General features: G+C 39.3%; 1 pseudogene; it reads left to right on the top strand.

Annotated features, from left to right (window-relative positions):
- Positions 1–229: 229 nt before the first annotated feature.
- The window catches only part of LOC102730335 (tRNA-splicing ligase complex subunit RTRAF pseudogene), a 7,951-nt pseudogene continuing 1,541 nt past the window's right edge, over positions 230–6,639 (top strand).

Consider the following 6,639-nt stretch of genomic DNA (forward strand, 5'->3'; position numbering starts at 1 on the left):
GCTGTATTATTTCTTATAATTATATGTGAATCTACAGTTATCTCAATAAAAATTCAATTTAAAAAGTTAAATGCGCTACAAAATTATTAATCTGTTTATGGCCTTTCTCTTTGCAATAGAATGCAAATACCACCTGAGAAGGGTTATTGCCTATCTTGTTCACTGCTGAACCCCATCATGATTCCCTGGGGTATAGTAGGTGCTTAACAAAAAATGTGTGCAATAAACAATGACAACAGATCAGCATGAAATAGCTGTTATGACAGAGGTATGATTCCATTCATTCATTCATTCATTCAACAGAAGCTTACCGAGCACTACCTAAGCACCTAACAGCATACCAGGTAACCAAGATGAAGCCAAGAAAAATCTTCATCTTTAAGGAATTTCCAAGCAAAACCATGAGGCAAGCATTCTAGAAGAGGGACTATTTGCATAGCCTTAAAAAGCATCCATAGTGCTTCTCCATCCCCCAAAAAGAAGAGGGTACCCTAACATTCACTGACATGGCCACCCCTCTTTGGACAGTGATGAGCTGCAATGCAAAATGAGAGTTGAAGGAGGCGAGGTAAACCAGAAAATGAGTTGGCATGTGGTGGGACTGCTGGATTCTGAAATATCCCCGCTCCTGGAAAGCCTGTCTGAAGAGAGTAGAGAGGGTGATCACCAGTCTCTGCAACGTCACTGTGTGTATTCACTAGCCGTGTGCCCCTGGGCAAACTAGTCAGAGCCCTTGAGCTGCCATTTTCCTCAGCTATAAATGGAATTGATAACACTACCTCCGTATGTATGTAACTCATAGATTAGAGTCGGGCCCACAGTTCTCTAATGGTTCTTACACTTCGGCTGATGGCAGTGATAAGCTGCCTGAAACCTCTGAAAAATATTCAGAAGGTATTTGAATCCAAAGGCAGCCAGATTTCCTGCTTAGAAATTTACTCTATTGCCATCAACTTGACTATTTAAAGATGTACAAGAAAGGAGAGAAAAAATGACCAAGAAAGCCAGACACCCTCCCCCCCCACCCCCTGCCCAATACCTTCCCTTGGTGTTTTTTTAAAATTAACCCTTAACCATTTTAGTTATTTTTATTTATTTATTTGTTTTTTTTAAAGATTTTATTTATTTGACAGAAAGAGCTGAGCAAGGAGCCCAATGTGGGACTCGATCCCAGGACCCTGGGATCATGACCTTGGCTGAAGGCAGTCGCTTAACCGACTGAGCCACCCAGGCGTCCCTTAACCATTTTATTTTTTAAGTAAGCTCTACACCCAGCGTGGAGCTTGAACTCACAATCCCAAGATCAAGAGTCACATGCTCTACTGACTGAGCCAGGCAGGTGCCCCACTTCCTTCAGTATTTTGAAGGGACTAGACATCTAGATTCCCCACCATTTAGGACTTGACTCCGTAGGAACACTTCTCACCAGAAGTGACTAAGAGGCCAAACGAGTTGTCCACTAGGACCAAATGTCAGAAGAGAGTCTTCAAAGGGTTTACTGGAAGCTAGATTTCTTTTTTAAGAAATGAGTGGACTATTATTACCTGAGCAGTTTTAGGTTTATATAAAACTTAAACAGGAAGTTCCCACACAGTTCCTCCTCTCTACCCCCTCCTTCCACCATAAAACATATTTCTTCCCATTATTCACATCTTGCATTGGTGTGGTACATTTGTTACAGTTGATAACCAATATTAATACATTATTTTTACTAAAGTACATAGTTTATACTAGGGTTCACCCTTCCTGTTGTACATTCTATGGGTTTTGTCCAATGCATGTCATGTAGACACCATTTTAGTACCACACCAAATAATTTCACTGCTCTAAAAATCCCCTATGCTCCACCTATCCCTCCTTTCCTCCTTCTCCCGCACTGTTCCAGAAGCCCTGGCAACCAGTGATCATTTTTATAGTCTTTATAGTTTTGCCTTCCCTACAGTGTCCTATAGTTGAATTCATCTCATATAAAACATCTTCAGATTGGTTTCTTTTACTTAGCAATATACACTTAAATTTCCTCCATGTCTTTGGAGGCTTGATAGCTCATTTCCTTTTATTTTTGAATAATATACCATTGTATGGAGGTACCACAGTTTGTCTATCCATTCAACTACTGAAGGACATCTTGATTGCTCCCAGTGTTTAGCAATTGTGAGTAAGTCTGCTATAAACATATGTGGGCAGTTTTTTTTGTGTATACATGTTTTCAACTCATTTGGGTAAATATCTAGGGCACATTCATTTCATAGTATAGGTTTAGCTTTTTAAGAGGCTGGCAAACAGTCTTCCAGGGTAGAGATTGTAAGTAGAGACTGTCTTCCAGAGTGGCTGTGTAATTTTGTATTCCCACGATCAATGAATGAGATTTCCTGTTTCTCCAGGTCCTTACCAGCTTTGGATGTTGTCAATGTTTTGCATTTTAGCCACTCTAATAGGTATGTAGTGCTATCTCATTGTTGTTTTAATTTGCAATTCTCTAATTACATCTGACGTTTAGCATCTTTGCATTTGCTCATTTTCCATATGCATCTCTTCCTTGGCTAGGTGTCTATACAGCTTTTAATTGGGTTGTTTTTTTATTAGAGATTTAAGAGTTTTCAAAAAATATATCTTGGATACAAGACCTTTATCAGATATATGTTTTATAAATATTTTCTCCCAGTCTGTGAGCTGCCTTTTAATTTTCTTAACAGTATCTTTCACAGAGAATAAGCTTTTGTCTAACTTTTCCATTTTTTCTTTCACAGTGTTTTCAGAGTTGTATCTAAAAAAAGTCATCACTCTACCCCAGGTCACCTAGATTTTCTCCTATGTCCTCTTCTAGAAGTTATATAATTTTTCATCTTACATTAAGGTCTCTGATCCATTTTTTTTAAATTTTTTATTGTTATGTTAATCATCATACATTACATCATTAGTTTTAGATGTAGTGTTCCATGATTCATTGTTTGTGCATAACACCCAGTGCTCCATGCAGAACGTGCCCTCTTTAATACCCATCACCCAGCTAACCCATCCTCCCACCCCCCTCCCCTCTAGAACCCTCAGTTTGTTTTTCAGAGTCCATTGTCTCTCATGGTTCTGATCCATTTTGACTTAAATTTTGCACAAGGTATAAGTCAGTGTCTAGATTCATTTTTTTTTTTTTGAATGTAAATGTTTTTCCAGCATCATTTGTTGAAAAGACTATCCTTTCTCTATTGGATTGCCTTGAGGCTGGATTTCTATAAATAAACATTTCTCGGTTATAAAATATTACATGTTTATGGATACCCAGAGGTGGTCATTGGTAACATTTTGGTGAATATTTCATAAGTCTTTTATTCCATTTTGTGTGTGTGTGTGTTGTGTATTTAGAATCCTACTATATATGATCTTCCCCCTACTCAGTACTTTCTTGAGGTAATTTCTGGTTTCATCCTAAAGCAGCAATTCATGGTTGTGGCCACTGGAAAATATTATACATACTCTTTATAATTGAATTTTTTGCTTAACCAAATATTATGAATATTTTATCCAAGAAATTTTCTATGTTATAATTTTTTTGTCACTGCATACTAGTCCATGATATATTTAACCAAATTCTAATGGTCAAACATTTGGGTTGTTTCCAATATTTCTATTTATTGTTAATTGAGACATAAGGAAGGAAGCTATCATCTTGGACTTGAGTAAGGCCCAGAAAGTGGCCTTTAAAGTCTAGGAAATGAGTCCCAGACAGAAGGTACAAGGTCAGGAGGGCGAGGAAGTTTTGTGTGACAAGAGAATACTGGGGTTGGGGTGCCCAGCTAGCTCAGTCAGTGAAGCATGCAATTCTTGATCTTGGGGTCATGAGTTCAAGCCCCATGTTGGGCGTAGAGATGACTTAAAAAAAAAATGAGAGAGAGAGAGAGAATACTGGGTAGCCTTAGCTACCCAGATTGTAAGAGCCCTCAGATGAACAGTTTCCCAAAGGTACGACCACTCCTAGGACTCTGGCTAAACCAAATTCAAGGAAAATGGAAACTGTGTGGACTTCCAGGGTGGTGGCTTCTATTGGCCCTGTCCTCCTTCCTGTCCCATGTGTACTTTGTGCTCTGTCTCCATAGTACCAAACCCAAGACTGATATGATCACTGTCTCCCCCTGGACTTTGTACTCCTGAGCACACGGCTGTGTCTCAGTTGCCTTTATAGTCCAGATGTTGGACAGTGCAAGGCACATATTAGGGGCTCAGTCCCCATTCTGGAATTAAACTGTCTTCCAGGAGCAGGTTTTCCAAGCATGTCCTAGAGGAACTAATTTTAGCAGCTACAATGAGTCAAAGGAAATGCTCATCAGCAAGAGGCAGGGCCAGGAGTGACTGCAGGGAAATACCAATTATCAATCAGCCTAGGACTCAAAATCCTCAGTTGTGTAGATTCTCTGCAAATGTGAGAGAAACATTTACCTCTGAGGCAGCCAGCTTGCATTCTGAGTGCCTGGGGCTAGTGAAGTGACCTCCAATTACCACCATCTGCCTGTACACACACACATATATACACACAATTGAGACAATTACCTGTGTATTTCAGGTGAACTTCAACAGAGTAGCTAATGAAAGGTAGGCATGATGATGGCTGTTAGGTATACCTGGTCTCTCTTGACTATATCCTTGCCACACCAGGCAAGTAGCATCCATCTTCCATCTCACTGGACCCTCCCTGATAGCAACCATGTCTAAGCCATATCCTCTCCTGGTGGGCCACATTCTAAGGCCACCCGTGGTTCATCTTCTGATTATAAGAGCCAAAGCCAGTTCCTGATGGAGGTCTTATAAGCATATGGATCTGCCTCTGCTCTCTGTTCCTGCCTGCACAAAGCTTTTACACAAGGGAGGGGGGTTGTATTAGCTATTCTGAATTCCACAATTAAACCCTTTGCAATTATATGCTCCTGCCCTGCTCATTAAAACAGCTGTGAGCCAAAAATACTTCATAGTACTTGACTGAAATAGCACAGATTATTCTTAATAATAATAACCCTGTTTAAACTCTAAGAAGTTTTATACAGTCCACCACCAGGTGTCACCAATTTCTATTACTATAGACCATCTCTTCATTCTTAATATAGTTTGTTTAGGAAATGTCTTAATAAACATTTCAGCTTTAAAAAAACTCCCCTTTGCAGTGAATGAAAATAAGCATATAAAATTAGATGGAAAAGACAAAACTTAATAACACATTTAATTCTACAACTATCTTTGGACTGTTGACTGCTATGAACAAAAAAGGGATAATCTGATAACAAATCACAAATTCCCCCTTTAAGTGTGAGCCATCACTTTTGTGCTTGCCTTCCCTTGAAATCAAGGCTATTCTCTTTCTTTTCAGATTTAAAGATGACAGGAGGCTGGGGATAGGGGGCAGTCTGTCTGTTAAGTTTCTGAAAAGTCTAATAAGAGATTGAATATAACCAATGAAGAGTTCATCAGATTTGAAAGTCTCCTTAATTTGAATTCAGCCAAGTAAGGTTAAGGTAAATTTAAGGCTTAGGAAAAAAAATTTTTTTTGAGAAAGTGGGAATTTTAATTTGCTTTTTTAAGGATATAGCTTATTAAGGCAGTGGTTCTCAGTCAGAGATGATTTTTGTCCCCTAGGAGACATTTGGCCATGTCTGGAAACATTCTTGGTTGTCACAACTGGTGTGTGTGGGGTTCTACTGGTATCTGTGAGTAGAGGCCAGGGATGTTGCTAAACATCCTAAAGTGCACCTAGGAGCCTCTACAACAAGGGATTCTGTAGCCCAATAAAGCCAACATTGAGAAAGCCTGCTCTTTGATAACAGAGACTCCAAAATGAACCTTGGAGTCAGACAGAGTTTAAATTCTCAATGTATCACCTAATAGCTGAGTGACTTTAGGCAAGTTACTATACCTTTCTGGGTTTTGATCTCTTATTTACAAAATAGGGATGATGAAATCGACATCTCAGGGAAATGAGAGAAGCCTGGGACATAATGGCTCAATAAGTATTAGAGTCATTTTCATAATTATTATTAAGGTTAAGACCTTAAGCTGTATACATGTCTCTTTTCTCTCTCTTCTCTCCTTAATAAACACATTAAGGAGGTACTCTTAGCAAAGTACTGAATTAAAGCCTGGGATACAACAGGAGAAGGGACAGACATATTTTAACCATCAAGGAGTTTGCATTCCAGTATGAGATGATGAGAAAATGTTGGAGTTCAGGAATGAACGGTCAAGAAAGAGTTCTTGAGACATCTTAGGTGCAAAAAGGTGGTTTTATTAAAGCATGGGGACAGGATCCATGGGCAGAAAGGGCAGCGCTGGGGTTGTGAAGAGTGGCTGATTATATACTTTCAAGTTGGGAGGGGGTTAGGGAGTAATAGAAGTCTCTAGGGAATTTGGAAACAAGGTTTCCAGGGCCTTGAGGGACTAGCTGTTGTTAGGAAAAGGCCATTACTACTGTCTAGTAAAACCTTAGTCATGAGACAAAGCAGGAAAGAATGTCCAATGGAACAAAGACAGTCTCTTCAACAAATGGTGTTGGGAAAATTGGATAGCCACATGCAGAAGAATGAAACTGGACCATTTCCTTACACCACACACAAAAATAGACTCCAAATGGTTGAAAGACCTCAATGTGAGACAGGAGTC

This window comes from Leptonychotes weddellii, chromosome 1 (assembly GCF_054177405.1).
Source record: "Leptonychotes weddellii isolate Sample4059 chromosome 1, ASM5417740v2, whole genome shotgun sequence".
Classification (NCBI taxonomy): domain Eukaryota; kingdom Metazoa; phylum Chordata; class Mammalia; order Carnivora; family Phocidae; genus Leptonychotes; species Leptonychotes weddellii.